The following is a 23376-nucleotide window of genomic DNA, read 5'->3' on the forward strand; positions in this document are numbered from 1 at the left end:
ATGCAATTACAGTCTGGAGGAGGAGAGAGACTTAATAAATAAATTCCAGATATGCACCCAAGTTCTATGGGGCTGGGAAAGGGCATGAATTAAGGAAGCAAGCCAGGGCGATGCAGAAGGGAGTGGAAGAAAAGAGGGCTTAGTCAGGGAAGGCCTCTCAGAGGAGATGGACCTTCAATAAAGCTTTGAAGGAGGGGAGAGTAATCGCTTGTCAGATATGAAGAAGGGAGGTGTTCCAGGCCAGAGATAGGATGTGAGCAAGAGGTCGATGGCAAGATAGATGAGTTTGAGATACAGTGAGTAGATGGGCATTAGAGGAGTGAAGTATGCAGATTGGGTTGTAGTAGGAGAGCAGTGAGGTGATATAGAAGGAGGCAAGGTCATTGAGTGCTTTAAAACTGATGCTAAGGAGTTTCTGTTTGATGCAGAGGTGGATGGGCAACCACTGGAGGTTCTTAAGGAGTGAGGAAACATGGACTGAATGTTGATGGAGAAGTGCACCTATAATAATAATAATAGTTCATTCATCTATTCAATAGTATTTATTGAGTGCTTACTATGCACAGAGCACTGTACTAAGCGCTTGGAATGTACAAATCGGTAACAGATACAGTCCCTGCCCTTTGACAGGCTTACAGTCTAATCGGGGGAGACAGACAGACAAGAACAATAGCAAATAAATAGAATCAAGGTGATGTACATCTCATTAACAAATTAAATAGGGCAATGAAAATATATACAGTTGAGCGGAGGAGTACAGTGCTGAGGGGATGGGAAGGGAGGGGGGAGGAGCCGAGGGAAAGGGGGGAAAAGAGGACTTAGCTGAGGAGAGGTGAAGGGGGGTAGAGGGAACAGAGGGAAAAGGGGAGCTCAGTCTGGGAAGGGCTCTTGGAGGAGGTGACCTCCTCCAAGTAGTAGTTAGTTAAATACCGTAACAATAGTTATGGTATTTAAGTGCTTACTCTGTGCCAAGTGATGTTCTAAGCACTGGGGTAGATGCAAGGTAATCAGGTTGTCCCACATGGGGCTCATAGTCTTAATCCCCATTTTATAGATGAGTTAACAGGCACAAAGAAGTTAAGTGGCTTGCCCAAGATCACATGGCAGACAAGTGGCAGAGCCTGGTTTAGAACCCATGTCCTCTGACTCCCAAGCCCATTCTCTTTCCACTAAGCCACACTGCTTCTCCGTGTGAGTGTGTGTGACTGAAAAGGTCAGTTGTGGGGTCCAGAGTCTGGGCCACAATGAGCACACAAAAAGATTGTCCCTCAAGGTGTTGTCATGCTTAATGTTTGCAGTACTGTGTTCTGTTTTCTCACTTGCCTCCTTGTTTCTCTTTTGCTGGAAGAGAGTCACTCCTTTCTTGATAGCAGTATGCCATGTTGATCTGTCCTTAAGCATTTCACTCCAAATTTTTATGTGGGATGCAGCCTAGTCTGAAGCTTTAGCATACTGGATCCTTAAAATGTTTCCACTGCTCTCCTTGTTTTGGGTTTCTTCATTTCAACTCTCCATACAGATGTTTCGGTCTCCTGCGGTCCCTCTATCTAACCACATTCTCCTCGCCTGACTTCTCTCTCACCCACCTCCTCCTTGCAAATCTGCACTGTTCCCTGAAAGGGGCCTCAGATCTTTTGATCCAAAGCAATTTTCTCAGCTCATCATGTCCCATTTAGCCTCCAGACCCAAACTACCTTCCCTCGATGACCAAACTGATGCTTTCAACACCATTCTGTCTACTGAACTCAACTCTCTCACTTCCCTATCTCTTTGTTGATCTCACACCACTAACCCACAGCCCTGGATCACCTCCACAGTCGGCCTCCTACGCTCTTGGGCACGACCCACAGGACGCTGCTCACAGCACGGGATTCAGAAGGCTCTGCTTTTGGACAAGTCACTTTAACCTCTCTGAGATTCAGTTTCCTCATCTGTTAAAAGGGGATAAAATTATAGTTCTCCCTCTCTCTTAGACTGCGAGTCATTCATTCATTCATTCAATACTATTTATTGAGTGCTTACTATGTGCAGAGCACTGTACTAAGTGCTTGGAATGTACAAATCAGTAACAGATAGAGACAGTCCCTGCCCTTTGACAGGCTTACAGTCTAATCAGGGGAGACAGACAAAAACAAAAGCAATAAATAGAATCAAGGGGATGAACTTCTCATTAAAACAATAGCAAATAAATAGAATCAAGGTGTTGTGCATCTCATTAACAAAATAAATAGGGTAATGAAAATATATACAGTTGAGCGGACGAGTACAGTGCCGGGGGTGGGGGGGGGGGAGGGAGAAGGGGAGGAGCAGAGGGAAAGGGGAGAAAAGAGGGCTTAGCTGAGGAGAAGTGAAGGGCAGGTAGAGGGGGAGCAGAGGGAGCAGAGGGAAAAGGGGAGCTCAGTCTGGGAAGGCCTCTTGGAGGAGGTGAGCTTTAAGTAGGGTTTTGAAGAGGGGAAGTGAATTAGTTTGGCGGAGGTGAGGAGGGAGGGCATTCCAGGACTGCGGGAGGACTTGGCCCAGGGGTCGACGGTGGGATAGTAGAGAATGGGGGATGGTGAGGAGGGGGCCGGCAGAGGAGCGGAGCGTGTGGGGTGGGCAGTAGAAAGAGAGAAGGGAGGAGAGGTAGGAGGGGGCAAGGTGACGGAGAGCCTTGAAGCCTACAGTGAGACGTTTTTGTTTCGTGCAGAGGTTGATAGGCAGCTACTGGAGGTTTTTAAGAAGGGGAGTGACATGCCCAGAGCGTTTCGGAAGGAAGATGAGCCGGGCAGCAGAATGAAGAATAGATTGGAGCAGGGAGAGACAGGACAAAGGGAGATCAGAGAGAAGGCTGACACACTAATCCAGCCAGTTTATTAAGAGAGCCTGTAACAGTAAGATAGCTGTTTGGGTGGAGAGGAAAGGGCGGATCTTGGCGATATGATAAAGGCGAGACCGGAAGTATTTGGTGATGGATTGGATTTGTGGGGTGAATGAGAGAGCCGAGTCAAAGATGACACCGAGGTTGCGGGCCTGAGAGACGGGAAGGATGGTCGTACCATCCACAGTGAGAGGGAAGTCAGGAAGAGGACAGGGCTCGGGAGGGAAGATGAGGAACTCAGTTTTGGACATGTTGAGTTTTAGGTGGCGGGCAGACATCCAGGTAGAGACATCTTGGAGGCAGGAGGAGATATGAGCCTGAAGGGAGGGGGAGAGGACAGGGGCAGAGATGTAGATCTGTGTCATCTGCATAGAGATGATAGTTGAAGCTGTGAGAGCGAATGAGTTCACCGAGGGAGTGAGGGTATATGGAGAACAGAAGAGGGCCAAGAACTGACCCTTTAGGAACCCCAACAGTTAGAGGATGGGAGGGGGAGGAGGAGCCTGTGAAGGAGATCGAGAATGAACGGCCAGAGAGATAAGAGGAGAATCAGGAGAGGACGGAGTCCGTGAAGCCAAGGTAAGATAAAGTGTGGAGGAGAAGGGGAGGGTCAACAGTGTCAAAGGCAGCTGAGAGGTCAAGGAGGATTAGGACGGAGTATGAGCCATTGGATTTGGCAAGAAGGAGGTAGTGGGTGACCTTAGAGAGAGCAGTCTCGGTAGAGTGCAGGGCACGGAAGCCAGATTGGAGGGGGTCCAGGAGAGAATGGGAGTTAAGGAATTACAGGCAGCAAGTGTAGATGACTCGTTCTAGGAGTTTGGAAAGGAAGGGTAGATAGGAAGGCAAGGAAGGAGATAGGGCGGTAACTGGAAGGGGAAGTGGGATCGAGAGAGGGTTTTTTTAGGATGGGGAAGACATGGGCATGTTTGAAGACAGAGGGGAAGAAGCCATTGGAGAGTGAGCGGTTAAAGATAAAGCGGTTAAGGAGGGGAGGAGGGCAGGGGCGATGGTTTTTATAAGGTCCTGTGCCGGAGTCCTGTGCCTGTGCCGGCTCTGGCCGGTCCTGTGCTGGAGTCCTGTGTCAGATGGAGATTGTGGCTGATCTGATGAGAACTTGGATTCCTCTCTTGACTACTTGGGCACCTAGTGCTTCTTGCCTTAAAGTGTAGAATTATTCTATAACATGGAGGTTGTGTTCTTAGAGAATCTTGCATAATGGGAATTTGTGGGTTAGGGGTTAGACTGTTAGAAGATACCATGTTGACTGATATTTCTTGTTATAAAGATTTATCCAATGGCCTCTATTCCATTCTAATCCTCCTTGACCTCTCATTTGCCTTCAACACTGTGGAATACCCCTTTCCCCTGGAAACATTACATTATCTAACCTTCGTTTCACTGTCACTGGCCCCTCATGGCTCTCCTCCTATTTTTCTAGCTGTTCCTTCTCAGACTCTTTTGCAGGCCTGTCTCCGAAACCCTGACTGTGGGAATCTCTCTAGAATCAGTTCTGAGTTCCCTTCTGTTTTCCATCTACACCCACTCCCTCGGAGAACTCATTCCCTCCTACAGCATCAACTACCATCTCTACGTGGATGATTCCAAAATATATGCCTCTGACTCTGACGTCTCTTCAGCCTTCTGCCTTCAGGACATCTCTAGTTAGATATCTCACTGACACCTCAGACTAAACATTTCCAAAACAGAACTCCTCACCTTTCCATCCAAATCCTGTTCTCCCCCCGACTTTCCAAGCACTGTAGACACCTCCATCCTCCCTGACCTTGACTCATTTATTTCATTCAAACCACATTCATCTGTCACCAAATCTGGTAAATTCTTTCTTCACAACATCACTAAAATCCTCCTTTTCCTCCCCATTCAAACTGCTGCCACATTCTTCCAAACATTTTTCGTAGCCCACCTGCAACTGTCCTCCCTGCCTCTGTCCTTCCCCACTTTACTTTGCTGCCCAGATGACTTTCTCAAAAAGTGCACATCAATCAATCCATCAATTAATTGAATTATTGAACACTAAAAGTGTGCAGAGCACTATACTAAGCTCATGGGAGAGCACAATATAGCAGAATTCATAGTTACGTTCCCTGCCCACATCGAGCTTACAGTCTAGAGTGTACAGTCTTACACATCTCCCCCTTCCTCAAAAACCCAATGTTTGCCCATCCAACTTCAAATCACACAGAATCTTCTTACGATCAGATTTAAAGTAATCAATTTGGTCCCTCCTATTTTACCTCACCAATTTTCTAGTAAAATCCAGCCTGCACACTTTGCTTCTCTAAAGCAAACCTACTCCCTGTACCTCAGTCTTGACTATCTTGCCACCTAGCCCTTGCCCTTGTATAGGTAGGAGTCACCCTAGCATAAGAACATTGTACTTGAGGAGGAAAATATAGGATTAACATTCCTTTAAAGTCAATAGTTAGAGGTTTCCCTTTGATGGAGAGGTGGATGGACAACCACTGGATGTTTTTGAGGAGTGGGGAGATGAAGACTGAATGGATTTTTAGGAAAATGATCCAGGCAGCAGAATGAAGTACAGACTGGAGTGGAGTGGGGACTGGAGTGGAGTGGAGTGGCGCCAGGATTCAATGGTGGGACAGGTGAGTATGAGGCACAGTGAGGAGGTTAGGGGCAGAGGAGTGGGGTGTGTGGGCTGGGCCATAGAAGGAGAGAAGGGAGGTGAGGTAGGAGACAGAAGGTAAAGAGGTCAGCATGGAGCATGATGTAGTAGACAAAGTGAGATAGGATAAGTGCTTGGATTAGCATAGCAGTAGTTTGGATAGAGAGGAAAGGGTGGATTTTATCAATGCTGTGAAGATAGAACTGACAGGATTTGGTGACAGATTGAATATGTAGGTTGAATGAGAGAGATGAGTTGAGGATAGAAGTAGCATGGCCTAGTGGATAGAACATTGGGCTGGGAGTCAGAAGGATCTGGTTTCTAATCCTGCCACATCACTTGTCTGCTGTGTGAATTTAGGCAAATCACTTAACTTCTCTGTGCCCCAATTACCTCATCTGTAAGATGGGAATTAAGACTGTGAGCCCCATCTGGGCCAGGGACTGTGTCCAGCTTGATTATTTTGTATCTTTGCCAACGTTTAGTACAATGCCTGGCACATAGTGAGCACTTAATAAATTTCATTCAAAAAAGGATAAACACAAGGGTAGAGGCTTGTGAGAGGGGAGAATGGTTGTACTGTCTACAGTTACAGGAAAGTAGGGGGAAAAGTTTAGGTGGAGAGATGAAGAGTTCTGTTTTGGACTTGTTAAATTTCAGGTGTCAGTGGGCCATCCAGGTACAGATGTCCCGGAGGAGGGAGGAAATACAAAACTACAGAGAATGAGGGAGATCATTGCTGGAGATGTAGATTTGGGACTCATCCCCATAAAGATGGCTACTGAAGCCATGGGAACAAATGAGTTCTCATTCATTCAATCATATTTATTGCACGTTTACAGTGTTCAGAGCACTGTACTCAGCACTTGGAAAGTACAATTCAGCAATAGAGACAATCCCTGCCCACAGTGGGCTCAGAGTCTAGAAGGGGGGAGACATATCAAAGCAAGTAAGCAGGCATCAGTAGCATCAATATAAATAAATGGAATTATAGCTATGTACACATCAAAACAAGTAAACAGACATGAAGATAGATAAATAAAATTATAGATATGTAATTGTATACACAAGTGCTGTGGGGCGGGAGGGGGGAGTAGAGCAAAGGGAGCCAGTCAGAGCAATGGGGAGGGAGAGGGAGTTGAGGAAAAGGGGGACTTAGTTCGGGAAGGTCTATTGGCAGAGGTGAGCCTTCAGTAGGGTTTTGAAGGGGGGAGGTGTGATTGGAGGACTTGAGGAGGGAGGGCATTCGAGATCAGAGGGAGGACATGGGCCAGGATTCAATGGTGGGACAGGTGAGAATGAGACACAGTGAGGAGGTTAGCGGCAGAGGAGCGGAGTGTGCGGACTGGGCTGGAGAAGGAGACAAAGGAGGTGAGGTAGGAAGGGACAAGGTGATAGAGAGCTTTGAAGCCACTAGTGAGGAGTTTTTGCTTCATATGGAAGTTGTAAGATTTTGGAGAAGGGGGGTGACATGCCCAGAGCATTTCTTTAGAAAGATAATCCAGGCAGCAGAGTGAAGCACAGATTGAAGTGGGGAGAGACAGGAAGTTGGGAGGTCAGAAAGGACGTTGATGCAGTAATCCAGTTGGGACAGAATGAATGATTGTATGAGCAAGGTAGCGGTTTGGATGGAGAAGAAAAGACAGACCTTGGTGATGTTGTGAAGGTGAGACTGGCAGGTTTTGATGACGGATTAAAGCATTGTTCTAAGTCCTGGGGTGGTCACAAGCAAATTGGGTTGGACACAGTCTCTGTCCCACACGAGGCTCACAATTTTAATCCTCATTTTACAGATGAGGTAACTGAGGCTCAGAGAAGTGAAGTGCCTTGCCCAAGGTTACACAACAGAACTCAGGTCCTTCTGACTCTCTGGCCTGTGCTCTTCTCTAAGGGAGAGGGTGGATGGAGAATAAAAAGGGCCTAAAGCTGAGACCAAATGCACCAATATCTCTAATGACCTCCTTGAGCAAGTTCTATGTGTTCTTCTCTGTCCTAGTTCATCTCAATCTGTCTCCATCTTTTGATAATGCCGATCACTCCTTTCAGGGTACGTTGCCTGATGTGATCTGGACTAAGATAGTCCTTAGTAAAAATGTACAATAGAGAAGCAGCGTGGCTCAATGGAAAGAGCCCGGACTTGGGAGTTGGAGGTCATGGGTTCGAATCCTGGCTCAGCCGCTTGTCAGCTGTGTGATTCTGGGCAAGGCACTTAACTTCTCTATGCCTCAGTTACCTCATTTGTAAAATGGGGATGGAGACTGTGAGCCTCATGTGGTACAAGCTGATTACCCTGTATCTACCCTAGTGCTTAGAACAGTGCTCTGCACATAGTAAGCACTTGACAAACACCAACATTATTATTATAATAACTGCAACCCATTTAATACCTTTTTAGATGCCAAGTAAATATTTCCCAAAATTGTGGTCCAAAGATTTATTTATAAAAGTCCAATGAAAAGTGTCATTATTGTCTTCTAATACCAGGGAGTCAAGCTTCAGAAGACTCTTCTGAATGCAGGGTAGAAGTGGAAAATGTAACTCAAAAGTATAAGGATTTGAAAAGCCAAATTGAAATGCTCCACAAAGAATCTGGCTCAGGTAAGGAAACTAGATGATGTGGTAAAGAAGTAGCTAGAATATCATTTTCACTGCTTGGGGGCTCTGGAGACTTGTTTGAAGCAGCATGGCCTAGAGAAGCAGTGTTGCTTAGTGGAAAGAGCGTGTCTGGAAGTCAAAGGACCTGGATTCTAATCCCAACCCGACAACTTGCCTGCTTTGTAATCTTGGGCAAATCACTTAACTTTTCTATGACTCGGTTTCCTTACCGATACAGTGGGAATTCAATACTTGTTCTCCCTCCTGTTTAGGCTATGAGCCCTGTGTGGGACAGGATCTGTGCTTGACCTGATGATCTTTTATCTACCCCTCCTCTTAGTACAGTTGCATGGCACATGATAAATGCTTACAAATATAACAATTAGTACATTTATGGTTCCAATAATACACTTTTGATGCATCACATCATATTCTGGGCAAGTGGTCTCAGTTGTCTAGCCGAGCATCCGTGATTCATCTTTTATATTTTCCTGCTCTGTGACCTTGGGAAGTTTTCAAATGGACTAATCTCTGAAAAATTAAAGACAGATACCTTGCTACCCTGGGGGACTGCTCCTCTTTGGAGCTAATTCTAGTAATACTACCATTACCTCATAATGGCCTAGTGGAAGAGCATGGGCCTGGGAATCAGAGGACCTGGGTTCTAATCCCAGCTTCGTTACTTTGCTGTGTGACTTTGGGCAAGCCACTTACTGTCTCTATGACTTACTGTCTCTGTGACTTACCTCATCTGAAAAATGAGGATTAAGACTCCGAGCCCCATGTGGGACAGGGACTGTGTCCAACTTGATTAACTTGTATCTGCCCCAGTGCTTTTCATTCATTCATTCATTCATTCAATAGAATTTATTGAGCACTTACCGTTTACAGAGCACTGAACTAAACACTTGGGAGAGTACAACAATGAACAGATACATTTCCTGCTCACAACAAGCATACTCTCTAGAAGGGGAGATGGTCATTAATATAAATAAAGATATTACAAATATGTACATAAGTGCTGTGGGGCTGAGGGAGGGTGAATAAAGGTATTAAGTCAGGGTGATGTAGAAGAGAGTGGGAAAAGAGGAAAGGATGGCTTAGTCAGGGAAGGCTTCTTGGAGGAGATGTGCCTTTAATAAGCCTAGCACATAGTAAGTGCTTAACAAATACCATTAAAAAAAGTGGCTTAATTTCACTGGGATTTAAAGAATGAGGATAAATTATGGGCTCTTTTCTCCCCTTTAGATTGTGAGTCTTGTATGGGACATGGCATTTGTGATCTGTTTAGCTAATGTCTGTCCCAAAGTAAGTTACTCACTAAGAAAACAAATGTCATAAGTGACATGAGAATAGCTGACATGTGTGCTTGTTACCCATAATTCTGCCCCTGGGATTTTTTTTTTTTGAAATTAAAAAATAAGGAAAGAATCCTTAAGTCACCTCGATACCAGAAGATCTGTCTCCCTGGCTAGGAATGAAGGAGAATCAAGAGGGGCCCAATATATTGCTTCCTTTTTCATCATTTTACCAAGTAAATTAAAGTTTTACTGAAATTACTTTCTTCCGTATTTTTCATTGAAGTATTACACTCACTGAAGAAAATCAACTGATCTATTTTTAAGGATTCCACCAACATAACCAAATTCAGAATCCAACCCAGCTCTTAGTACAGGGCTTGACATAGAGTAAGCGCTTAACAAATACCACAATTATTATAATTATTATTTTAAGACTACTGAAGATGGATTTTTGAATTTTTGGTTAAAATAGGTCCTGATTTTTTCCTTATACAGAAACAGTTTCTTCCCAGCCCTCGTGAATAGTTGCATTTGATCTGTCTTATGAAGTTTACCAAATGCTCAGATCCTTGTGGTCAGGGATTATGTCCATCAACTATATTGTATTGTACATGCCCAAGTGTTTAGCACAGTTCTCTGTGCACGGCCAGAGTACTTGATAAATATGATTGATCGATTGATATCTTATTCCCAACTTACTCTTTAACTCCCCATCTCCTGGAGATCCAAACTTTTAGACCTCACAGATTTCCTGGAATCAACATTCAGTTTGAATCACGCATTTTCACTGTGGCCCATTTTTATATGATGAAGATGCTCACCAAATATTTGCCTGTATTCTGGATGTCAAAAGACTGCTTAATAAAGTGATCGGTGGTTTTCCCCTCTGCTACCAGGAATTCTAGCTGTAGAATAACTTTCTGGAGACAGTGAAACAATAGACCCTTTGATCCTGAAGTGTAAGGACCTTGATAGTTGAGTTGAAACTCTCAAGACATGAAAGGAGACAAAACTAAAAGGTTCAGAGCTAGTTAGTGTTCCTTGTTCAGGTGATGCTCATTTGAATTTTGCATTTCTAGCTCCACTGATGTCAGACATTTGGTGACCGATGACACTATTCCCTGGGTGTGAGATCTCCTTATTGTCTTAAGCCAAGGAGACAAAATCTAGCACTTAATCAGCTCGCCCCAACTTACCTCACCTCACTGATCTACTACAGCTCAGTCCACACTTTCCGCTCCTCTACCGTCAGCTCACTCGCTGTGTCCAGGCCTCATCTGTCACACTACTGACCCCTTTCCCATGTCGTCCCCTGGCCTGGAACTCTGTCCTCCTTCATATACTCCAGCACACCATACTCTCTGCCTTCAAAGCGTTACTAAGGTCACATCTCCTCCAAGAGGCCTTCCCTGATTAAAGCCTCTTTTCCCCAGTTCTGTCTCCCTTCTGTGTCATCTAAGCACTTGGACCTGTGTCCTTTGGACATTTGAAACTGGTCCTACCTCCAAACTCCCAGTATTTAGGTACATATTTTTACACCATATATTATAAATTATTTATAATGTCTGTCTCCCCCTCTGGACTGTAAGCTTGTTATGGGCAAGGAACGTGTCCACTAATTCTTTCATACTGTACTCTCCCAAGCACTTATTACAGTGGTCTACACATAGTAAGCACTAAATAAATATGATGAACCGATTGATTGATTGATCTCACTTTTTTCTTGTTTTCCTTCTCAGTGGTCAGTGATTTGTTAGAAACCATGTCAAATGATTATTCTCTAGTAGCGTTCTAAACATGGATTCATTGTTTCCCTCCCTGATCTCAGGACATATTTTTACATTCCAAGACCCAAACTGATGTCTATTAGAAATGACCTCACTTAAGCAGAGCTGGGGAGGGTTTCTAGGTTACCAAGCCAAAGAGGAAAGACATTCCAAGGTTTGGCTAACCACTGGGTTATCACCGAGAAATGCATCACCTAATATCTCTGTGCCTCAGTTTCCTCATCTGCAAAATAGAGATTAAATACCCGTTCTCCCCCCACTTGGACTACACACCCCATGTGGGTCAGGAGCTGTTTCTTACCTTATTATCTTGTACTTACTGAGTATTTCTTACCTCAGTGCAGTGCTTAACAGTGAGTGGCACATAGTAAGTGCTTGACAAATAGAATATTTATTGTCATTATTAATAATAATATCTAACCAACCCATCCACCCAGCCCAAGAAAATAATGCTGGTGTTGAAGGAACTGCTATTATTTTTCTGATGAAGAATAAACTTTGAAAAAGAGTTAGCTCCAATCTCATAAACATAAATGACAAGGTAGAACTGATGGGAATATCTTTGGGTTCTGTTCCTGGTCTTTATCCCATGCTGATTCTTAACACTTCTCCACTGTATCTGAGCATGAGCAGCAAGTGCCATTTTATGGGCTGAAACTGTTTCACAGAAGATCTGATGTTTCATCCCCTTGAACTGGTAACAGTGGGAGAAGTAAATATTGGGATGCTTTCACATTCAGTAGAAAATGTGGTAGCTTGTAGGCAGGGGATTACCAAGTGAACTTCACCAAACACCATAAATGCATTCACATCAATTGTGAGAGCTCTAATTGCATTTATCATTAGCAACCAACAGGGTGGTACTTTATGGGAAAATACAAACTCAGAATTGGGGTAAGGCAGGTCACCTGGAGGGGGAAATCTTGTTATTTTCAACAATGACCCTGTTGGACACAGGTGAAATTTGTTGACAGGCTCATGGTGATGTTTTTCCCATTTTTGGGAAAATTTTTTTCTCATTTCCCATTTCATGAAACCAGTCTTTTTTTTTTTTTTTAAAAAAAGTATTTGTTAAGCACTTACTATGTGTCAAACACTGTTCTAAGAGCTGGGGTAGGTAGAGGTCAATTAGGTCAGACACAGTTCCTGTCCCACATGGAGCACACAATCTAAATCGGTGGGAGAACAGGTATTTAATCCCCATTTTATAGTTGAGGAAGCTGAGGCCCAGAGAAGTTAAGTGACTTGCCCAAGGTCACAAAGCAAGCAACTGGCAGAGCTGGGATTCGAACCCAGGTCCTGCAACTCTCAGGCCAATAGTCTTTCCACTAGGCCACACTGTTCCTCACAGCAATGTGAAACCCAATTTAGGAAAGTCTTTAAGATCTATAGATACGTTAAAGAAGGGAGAGTCTGAAAAGGAGGAGCCACAGAGTGGATTAAGCAAGGACCTGGGAGTCAGAAGGACCTGGGTTCTAATCATTCATTCAATAGTATTTATTGAGTGCTTACTATGTTCAGAACACTGTACTAAGCACTTAGAATGTACAATTCGGCAACAGAGACAGTCCCTGCCCAGTGACAAGCTCACAGTCGAAACGGGGGAGACAGGCAGCATAGCAAAACAGAGCAAAACAAAAACAACACATCATCAAGATAAACAGAATCAAGGAGATGTACACCTCATTATCAAAACAAATAGGGTACTAAGTAATATATACAAATGAGCACAGTGCTGAGGGGAGGGAAAGGGAGAAGAGCAGAGGGTCGGGGGGAGAGGAGGAGGAGCCGAAGGAAAGGGGAGGCTAATCCCAATTTAATCCCAACTCAGCCACTTCTCTATGCCTCCGTTACCTCATCTGTAAAATGGGGATTAAGACTGTAAATGTGCGACGGGGCTGTGTCCAACCCAGTTTGCTTATATCTATCCAGCATGGCTTAGTGGAAAGAGCATGGGTTTGGGAGTCAGAGAACGTGGGTTCTAATCCTGGCTCCGCCACTTGCCTGCTGTGTGACCTTGGGCAAGTCACATAACTTCTCTGTGTCTCAGTTACCTCATCTGTAAAATGGGGATTGAGAGTGTTAGCCCCATGTAGGACAACCTGATTACCCTGTATCTACCCCAGCACTTAACAAATACCATAATTATTATTATTACTCCAGGACTTAGTACAGTGTCTGGTACATAGTAAGCACTCAACAAATTCTATTATTATTTTTATTATCATTATTTTTGTTGTTATTGTATAAGTAGCCCCATTTCTTGGTTTGGATTCAACCAGAGCAAGGATTTTAGTCAATCTCATTTAAATCATTATTACCGTATCAGATTATCCTCAAAAGCATACATCAATCTCTGTATGTGGGATGACAGGTCACCTCTTTGTTCTGATCACTCAGTCAATCAATCAATGTATTTACTGAGCATTTATTGTGTGTAGAGCACTTGGAGAGTAGAGTATAACAGAGTTGGTAGACATGTTCCCTGCCTATAAGGATCGTACAGCATAAAAGATGCGAGAGAGATTAATATGAGTAAATAAATTATGGATATGTACTTAACTGCTCTGAGGTTAAGGGTGGGGTGGGTAAAGGGTGTAAATTCAAGTGCTAGGGTGATCCAGAAGGGAGTGGGAGAAGGGGAAATGAGGGCTTTATCAGGAAGGCCCCTTGGAGGAGTCGTGCTCTCTTGAAGGAGAGCGACTGTCTATTGGATATGAAGGGTGAAAGAGTTTCAGGCCAGAGGCAAGTTGTTGGTGAGGGATTGGCAGTGAGATAGATGAGATCCAGGTATGGTTACTAGGTTGATGTTAGAGAAGAAAAATGTGTAGGTGGCGTTGTAGTAAGAAATCAAGAAAGTAAGGTAAGAGGGGGTAAGGTGATGGAGTGCTTTAAAGCAAGTGACAACGAATTTCTTTTTGATGTGGAGGTGAATGGGCAACCATTTAAAGTACTTGAGTGGGGAAACGCGGATTGGATGGTTTTGCAGAGAAATGATTCAGGCAGTTGAGTGAAGTAGGAACTAAAGTTGGGGGAGACAGGAGGCAAGAGAGATCAACAAAGATGCTGATGCAGTAATCAAGGAGGGAATACTGACCCGTAAATATCTCAGATTACAGCTCCTCTCTTTTCATCCCAGAGATCATGATTCCCAAATCTTTTGCAAATAAGAGGGGAGATTTCTGAGTATTATTATGTATTCCATTTTTTAAGTGCTTTCTCTTTGGAAAAACCATGAGAATTCCTGTATTTTTTTTTAAATTGAAAGAACAAAAGTAAAGAATGAAAGACTATTCACTGTGGAGTTGGGCATCAGGTTGCTTTTCACTGGCAAAATGAGAGGGATTGTGGATCACCCATTAGTACGGTCATAGTTGTAATAGTTTTTATAATAGTTGTAATAGTGGAGTTTCTGACTGGGGATGAATGAATCAGTCCTAAAACGGCAGGACTGAGAAGCTGCCCAGAGGAATTAATTGTAGTGCTGGTGATTTGGGTATATTTCTCATTACTTCTAGTCTAGTTCCTACTAGTGAACGAGGACAGTTAGCTTGTGAGTGGCCAGGGGTATAGCATATAGAAAACCAAATATTAAATAAATCTTCCTATTTTCCTATGCTAAGCAAATTGAGTAATGATCCATAAATTATAACTTTGGTCCCCATAAATCTTAAGAGATATATCACAATAATGATCATAATGAAAATAGGAATAATGATGTCAATGGCATTTATTGAGTATTTACTGTTTGCAAAGCACTGTACTAAACCCTTGACATGTTCTCTGTCAACAACAAGCTTACAATTTAGAACAGTGCTTGGCTCATAATAAGCGCTTAACAAATACCAAAATTATTATGGAAAGTATATATTAACTGCTTAGTGTATGATAAATGTCAAGCTAGACTCGGATTAGAAGATTGGACATATCTATCCTTCTCCCACACTGGGGTTCACAATCTATCTTATCCCCATTTTATGATGAAGGAATTGTTGCCCAGAGAGGTTAAGTGACTGGCCCAAGGTCACACGGCAAGTCAAGGTTGGAGCTGGGACTTGACTCTAGGGCTCCCAGTCCCCATGAATGAGGCCAGTCTCGAGTTCAGGGGTGAGGCTTATTTCCCTTTTAAACAATAACCCTCAAGAGTTGATTTAACTAATACTGACTTACACTGACTTTACAGAAGGTCTAATGAATTCAAGGTATGATACTAACATGTTTTCTCACCCTTCCTCAGGGGAGGAGAATACTCAAAGAAGGGCTTCAGCGGGCAGCTGTACCCAAACTCTTCATTCTGTAAACTGATCATTCACTCTGTCCCCGTTGTGCCAGCGATCATCCTCCTTGCAATTGGCAGGAAGATGTTGGGAAAGATTTGAAGAGCATCGATGTGACCCAAGTCTCTTGGTGTCTTTAAGTGAGTCCCAACAGAAAAATATGCTTCTTTTATCTTGCATAACCCTCGACTCCTTAGGAGGATGACTGAGTTCAAGTTCATGATTCATAATAATAATAATAATGTTGGTATTTGTTTAGCGCTTACTAAGTGCCGAGCACTGTTCTAAACGCTGGGGTAGATACAGGGTAATCAGGTTGTCCCACATAGGGCTCACAGTCTTAATCCCCATTTTACAGATGAGGTAACTGAGGCACAGAGAAGTTAAGTGACTTGCCCAAAGTCACACAGCTGACAAGTGGCTGAGCCAGGATTCGAACCCATGAACTCTGACTCCAAAGCCCGTGCTCTTTCCACTGAGCCAGGCTGCTTCTCTAAGATGCACCTCAAAGATTAATTTGCATGCAGACTGTCTGAGGGAAGAGGCAGGGAGGTGAAATTTGTAAGTCAACCACTCTCTGAAGAGCAGATTTTCTCTTTAATTAGGTTTGTCTTTTCCTTCATCCATTAGGCTTATAGCCCGTGAGCGAACAGCCTTGTACAGGAGAATCCTAACATCAACAGAAAATTAAGTTGATGGGGCCCCAGGAGAGATGTGATAGTGTAGGACAGGTGGAAGGAGTCTAGATTCCAGAGCTCATGCAAGGACCAGCATGTTAACATTTCTAAGTACTTAGTTTATTTATAATAATAATGATAATAATAATAATAATTTTTAAACATTTACTCTGAGCCAGGCACTGTATGAAGCACTGGGTTGGATGCAAGCAACTGAGATTAGACACAATCCCTGTGCAAGATAGGGCTCACAGTCCCAGTCTCCATTTAACAGATGATGTAACTGAGGCCCAGAGAAGTGAAGTGACTTGCCCAAGGTCACACAACAGACAAGTGGTAAATTTGGGATTAGAACCCCTGACCTTCTGACTCTCAGGCCCAGGCTCTATCCACTATACCAGGCTGCTTCATATACTTTGTATACTTTAAGTATATTTATATTGGGCTTATTTGGTACCTAATCTGTCAATCCTATTGAGTGCTTACTGTATGCAAAGCATTGTACTAAGCACTTGGACAGTTTAGATATTACAGCTATGTACATAAATGTTGTGGGGCTGAGAGTGGGGCTAGTTTTGAGTGCTTAAAGGGTGATTGGTGTTAGGGAGATCGCTGGGTAGGATATCAGTGAGATAAAATAGGAAGGGGGAAGGTGCTTCAGTGCTCTGAAATGAAGGGTAAATAGTTTCCCTTCTGTGCGTTGGTGGATGGGCAACCGCTGGAAGTTCTTGAGGAGTCAGGAGACGTGGACAGAATTTTTTTCAGAAAAATGATCTGGATAACAGAAGGCAATATGGACTGAAGTGAATAGAAGAAGGAGGCAGGGAAGTCAGCAAAAAAGCTGAAGCAATAATTCAAGGTGGGGTTAGATTGGAACAGTATAGTAACAGCTTTGATGGAGAAAAGGGCACATTTCAGCAATGTTTTGAAAGTAGAACCAACAGGATTTGGTGAATTGTACTTTCCAAGCACTTAGTACAGGGCTCTGCACACAGTAAGCGCTCAACAAATAAGATTGAATGATGAGTGAATGAATATGTGGGTTGAATGACAGAGATGAGTCTAGAAGATGCCAAAATGACAGTCTTGTCAGTCAGGGAGGATGGCGGTTCTGTCTATGGTGTTTGCAAAGACATCAGGAGGACAGGCTTTGGTTGGGAAGATGAGGATTTCTGTTTTGGACATTTAAGTTTGAGGTAGAGCTTTCAGTCAGTCAATTGTATTTATTGAGTCCTCACTGTGCTAAGCACCGGGAGAGTATGATATAACAGTATAACAGACGTATTCCCTACCCACAACAAGCTTAATGTCTAGAGGGGGAGACACACATTCATATAAATAAATAAGTTACAGGTATGTAAATAAATGTTTGGTGACTGGGAGGGGATGAGCAAGTCAGAGTGTTGCAGAAGGGAGTTGAAGAAAAGGAAAATAGGGCTTTGTTAGGAAATGTCTCTTGGAGGCGATGTGCCTTAAATAAGGTTTTGAAGTGGGGGAGAGTAATTGTCTATCGGATATGAAGAAGGAGAGCATTCCAGGCCAGAGGCAGTGAGTGGGCAAGAGGTCAGCAGTAAGGTAGATAAGATTGAGGTTCATTCATTAGTTCAATCAATGGCACTTATTGAGTGCTTACTATGTGCAGAGCACTGTACTAGGCACTTGAGAGATTACAATGCAACAATAAACAGACACTTTCCTTGCCATAGCAAGCTTACAGTCTGGGGCAGGGAGAGAGACAGACATTAATAGAAAAAAATTGCAGATATGTACATAAGTCCTATGGGGCTGGGAGGTGGGAAGAACAAAAGGAGCAAGTCAGGGTGATGCAGAAAGGAGTGGGAGAAGAGGAAAAGCGGAGCTTAGTCAGGGAAGGCTTCCTGGAGGAGATGGGCCTTCAAGAAGGTTTTGAAGGAAGGGAGAGTAACTCCATTGGATGTAAGGAGGCAGAATGTGGGCGAGGGGTCGGCAGCAAGATAGGCAAGATTGAACCATAATGAGATGGTTAGCACTAAAGTAGCAAAGTGTGCAGGTTAGGTTGTAGCAGGAGAGTATGAAAGTGAGGCAGGAGGGGTCAAGGTGATGTAGTGCTTTAAAGCCAATGATGAGGAGTTTTGGTTCTAACTAGAGGTGGATTTTTTTGATGAGTGGGGTGACGTGTCCCGAACATTTCTGTAGAAAACTGATCTGGGCAGAAGAGTGACATATGGACTGGAGTGGGGAGAGGCAGGAGGCTGGGAGGTCTGCAAGGAGGTTGATGCAGTAATCCATAGGATGAGTGATTGTATTAACGTGGTAGCCATTTGGATGGAGAGGAAAGAGTGGATTTTAGCAGTGTTGCTGAGGTGGGACTGACAGGATTTAGTAAAAGACTGAATTTGTGGGTTGAATGAGAGAGAGGAGTCAAGGATAACACCAAGGCTATGGTCCTGAGAGACAGGAAGGATGGTGGTGCCATCTACAGTGATGGGAAAGTCACTGAGTCATTGAGAACTCACTTCCTCCAAGAGGCCTTCCCAGACTGAGCTTCCCCTTTTCCCTCTGCTCCCTCTGCTCCCTCTCTGCCCCCCTTCACCTCTCCTCAGCTAAGCCCCCTTTCCCTCCTCCCCCTTGCCCTTCCCCTCCCCTCAGCACTGTGCTCATTTGTATATATTTTTATTACCCTATTTATTTTAGTGAGGTGTACATCCCTTCGATTCTATTTATTGCGATTAAGTTGTCTTGTTTTTGTCCATCTGTCTCCCCTGATTAGACTGTAAGCCCGTCATTGGGCAGGGATTGTCTATCTGTTGCCAAATTGTACATTCCAAGCACTTAGTACAATGTTCTGCACGTAGTAAGCGCTCAATAAATACTATTTAATGAATGAAACAGGAAAGACAGGGTTTACGTGTTGTGAGATAAGGAGCTCTGTTTTGAACGTGTTAAACTTGAGATGATGGAAGGATATACAAGTAGAGATGTCTTGAAAGCAAGAGGAAATGCACGACTGCAGAGGGAGAGAGATCAGGGCTCTGGATGTGTGCATCATCCTCATTGAGGTGGTAGTTGAAGCCATGCGAGTGAATGAGTTCTCCAAGGGAGTGAGTGTAGATGGAGAATAGAAGGGAACTGAGCTTTGATGGAGTCCTACAGTTAAGAGGTGGAAAGAGTCTGAGGAAGAGACTGAGAATGAGTGGCCAAAGAGATAGGAGGAGAGACAAGAGAGAGCCATGTCAGTGAAGCCTAGATAATGTTAGATAATGATTCCAGGAGAAGGGGGTGATAAACAGTGCTGAAGTTAACTAAGAGGTTGAGGAGGATTAGGATGGAGTAGAGGTCGTTGGATTTGACAAGAAGGGGGTCATAGGTGACCTTTCAGGGAATAGTGTCCATGGAGTGAAGGGGGTGGAAGCCAGATTGGAGTGGGTGAAGGAGAGAACTGGGGGAGAGGAAGTGGAGGCAGAGAGGGTAAACTACTTGCTCAAGGAGTTTGGAGAGGAATGGTATGAGGGGAATGGGGTGATAACTAAACAGCATGGTGTAGTGGATAGAACATGGGCCTGGGAGTCTGAAGGTCATGGGTTCTAATGCTGGCTTCACCACTTGTCTGCTGTGTGACCTCGGGCAAGTCACTTTGATTCTTTTGGGCCTCAGTTACCTCATCTGTAAAATGGGGATTGCGACTGAGCCCCACATGAGACAGGAACTGATTTGCTTGTATCCACCCGAGGGTTTAGTACAGTGCCTGGCACATAACAAGCGCTTAACAAATACCACAATAATTATTATTTCTATTGTTATTAGGAAAGAGAGGCAAGGGGTTAGGATAGGAGAATACATGAGCATGTTTGAAAGCAGTGGGGAAGAGGTCATTGGCAAGTGAACGGTTAAAGATGTCAGTCAGGGAGGGAAGAAGTGAAGGGGAAAGTGTTTTTATGAGTCTTTATTGCCACTGCTGATCGTGATGACAGAAGCTGTAGCAGAAGGTGGAAGCTACCGAAGTGTAACCACAGACTCTTTTAATAAACAACATAAAGAGCAGATATTCCCAGTAGTCAGGTCATTTGCAGTTGAAAATTTGAAAACACCAGTCATCTTTTTTGACAATCTGTATTCGTTTTACTCCTCCTTTCTTAACCTAATAGATTTAGCATCAGAACTTAAAATAATAATGATAATGATGCTATTTGTTAAGCACTTTCTATGTAAGCAGCCTATGTATGAGAAGCAGCATGGCCTAATGGATGGAGCACAGGACCGGGAGTCGGAAAGTCATGGGTTCCCATCCCGGCTCCCCCACATGTCTGCTGTGTGCGCTTGGGCAAGTCACTTTACTTCTCTGTGCTTCAGTTCCCTCAACTGTAAAATGGAGATTAAAACTGTGAGCTCCATGTGGGACAGGGACTGTGTCCAACTCAATTATCTTGTCTCTACCCCAGAGCTTAGAGACAAGGTCACCTCAAACTTCACATGGCTAAAACAGAACTCCTTATCGTCCCACCCAAATCCTGTCCTCCCCTTGACTTTTCCATCACTAAAGATGGCACCACCAACCTTCCCATCTCCAAGCCCATAACCCTGCTGTTATCTTTGAGTCTTCTCCCTCATTCAACCCACACATTTCATCCATCACTAAATCCTGTCAGTTCCACCTTCACAACATTGCTAAAATCCACCCTTTCCTCTCCATCCGATCTGCTACCACGTTAATTCAAGCACTTATCCTATCCCACCTTGATTTCTGCATCAGCCTCCTTGCTGGCCTCTCAGCCTCCTGTCTCTCCCCACTCCAGTCCATACTTCACTTTGCTGCCCAGATCATTTTTCTCCATAAAAGTTCAGGCCATGTTTCCCCATTCCTCAAGAACTTCCAGCTGTGGCCCATCCACATCCTCATCCAATAGAAAATCCTCTCAATTGGCTTTAAAACACTCATTCCCCTTGCCCCCTCCTACCTCACCTTGCACTCTCCTACTACCACCCAGCTCACACATTGTCCTCCTCTGATGATAACCCTCTTACTGTGCCTCAGTCTAGTCTTCCTCACTGCCAACTCCTCACCCAAGTCCTGCCTCTGGCTTGCAATGCCCTCCCTCTTCATACCCGGTAGATAATTCTCTTCCTAACTTCAAAAGCCTTAATGAAGGCATATCTCATCCAAGAGGCCTTCCCTGACTAAGCCCTCTTTTCTTTTTCTTCAATTCACTTCTGCCTCCCCTGATTTGCTCCCTTTATTCATCCCCCTTCTCAACTCCACAGCACTTATGTACATATATGTAATTCATTTATTTATAGTAGTGTGTCTCTCCCTCTAGACTGTAAGCTCACTGTGGGCAGGGAATGTGTCTGTTATTTTGTACTTTCCCAAGCTCTGGAAAAGCTCTGCACACAGTGAGCGCTCAATAAATGCTATTGACTGACCGACTAATTGTGGGGGGGAGCGGTGACAATCTACAATAAAATAGAATTGGATCTCTACCCTCAAGAAGCTTTCAACCTAGTGTCTATTTGAAAGCTTGTAGGATGAATATAAATAGAGCCAGTCTGTTTTTGAAGATGACATTTCCGGTTAGGGTCTGCTCATGAGTGTGAAATGGGTTTAAAGGGCGGAGGTGTGATTTACACTTCCTTCTGATTTCAAGCCAGCCTTGTGCTCTCAAATGTAAATGCTGCCTTTGCTCAAGTCAGTCCCCTCCTTCCAAATTACCCTGGCCTTACCCTGCCCAGTCCAGTTTGTCATCCCATCAAGCTGATGTTGATCTTGGCTTTCTGGAAAGCTGTCACTATACGACGTTGCATGGCTCCAGAGGAATGGTACCAGTAAAAGGGAATATTTTAGGGGTCCTGAAATTTAGTTACTCCAGGTGATAGTGGATTTTTTATTATATTGCTTAATTTTAACTAATCTTAAACGATGAGACTTTTAGTTTGTTGAGGGAAGGGAATATGTCTGTGAGACTGTTATACTGTACTCTCCCAAACACTTAGTACAGTGCTAGTTGGGGAAGGGGACCTGTAAATACTGGGGCACTTCGGTAGCATTTTTTCAGGGAAAATGGCCAAATGGCCAAATCTCCCATCATGTTTATGCATCTTTTTCTTCAAAAATGTCCGGAGTTTTAAGGACCTCTGTGTGTTTTTATAGAAAGCTTCTCCAGGTTGGAAATGCTAAAACCGTTTCTCTTTGGTTTTTTTTTTTCCTCTTTTGTCCATTGTAAATGATACGACACATTACAGCTCCAGTACATAAACATTTCTCAGAGACTCAGAGACTCAAAGCAGTGTGGCTTTGGAGATAGAAAAGCACGGGATTTGAGGTCATAAGACCTTCTTTTAAATAGTATTTGTTAAGCACTCACTACGTTCCAGATACCATACTAGATGCTCGGGTAGATACAAGGTTGTCAGATTGGATGCACTTCCTGTCCCACATGGAGCTCCCAGACTGAATTTCCATTTTATAGATGGGGTAATTGAGGTCCAGAGAAGTGAAATAACTTGTTCAAGGTCACACAGCAGTCAGGTGGTGGAGCAGGGATTAGAACCCAGGTCCTTTTGACTCCCAGGCCCATTAGACGACACTTCTCTGTATTCTAATCTTGGTTCTGCTTCTCTGTATTCTGATCCTGGTTCCACCACTTCCCTGTTGTATGATCTTGGGCAACTTCCCTGGGCCTCAGTTTTCTTAACTCCAAAAAGAGAATTAAATCCCACTTCTTCCTTTCCTTAGACTTTGAGCTCCATGTGGGACAGGAACTGTGTCTAATTTTATTCTATTAACCCTGGCACATAGGAGGTGTTTAACTGTGATCCTCATGTGGGACAGAGACTGTCTGATGAGATTAGCTTGTATCTCCTCCAGCTCTTTGAATAGTTCTTGACAAACATAGTAAGCACTTAAGTTCCACACTGAGCTGTGTTGAAAACTTCCTGTTGTGTGAGGTTGCTCTCATTGTCCCTCTGCATTCTAATCAGCCACATAGAAACATTAGGTGGTCTCTCGACATCCCAGGGATTGAATTGCCAAACCAGGAATAAAAAGCACTTCCATGCCTTCTCTTCATCAGCTTCTTCTGCCGGTGGATCTCCAGGGCACAGACACAGGTAACACCAGCTAACGCTGCTAGCCTTCTTGCTGCCAGAGCTGATAATTATAATAATAATGACAAAAATAATAATTTCAGTATTTATTATGAGCTTATTATTTGCCAAGCCCATGTTAAATGCTGGGGTAGATACAGGATAATCAGATTGCACTC

The 23376-nt window shown here is 43.8% G+C and overlaps 1 protein-coding gene across 1 annotated transcript in view; it reads left to right on the top strand.

Moving 5' to 3' along the window:
* The first annotated feature begins 23069 nt into the window (after positions 1-23069).
* LOC114817932 (killer cell lectin-like receptor subfamily B member 1B allele B) overlaps positions 23070-23376 on the top strand; it is a 28267-nt gene continuing 27960 nt past the window's right edge. The window contains exon 1 of the mRNA XM_029082603.2: positions 23070-23221. The gene's annotated coding sequence lies outside the window, so the exon portion shown is untranslated. The remainder of the gene's footprint in view (positions 23222-23376) is intronic.

The sequence above is a fragment of the Ornithorhynchus anatinus genome, chromosome 17, assembly GCF_004115215.2.
Source record: "Ornithorhynchus anatinus isolate Pmale09 chromosome 17, mOrnAna1.pri.v4, whole genome shotgun sequence".
In the NCBI taxonomy this organism is placed as follows: domain Eukaryota; kingdom Metazoa; phylum Chordata; class Mammalia; order Monotremata; family Ornithorhynchidae; genus Ornithorhynchus; species Ornithorhynchus anatinus.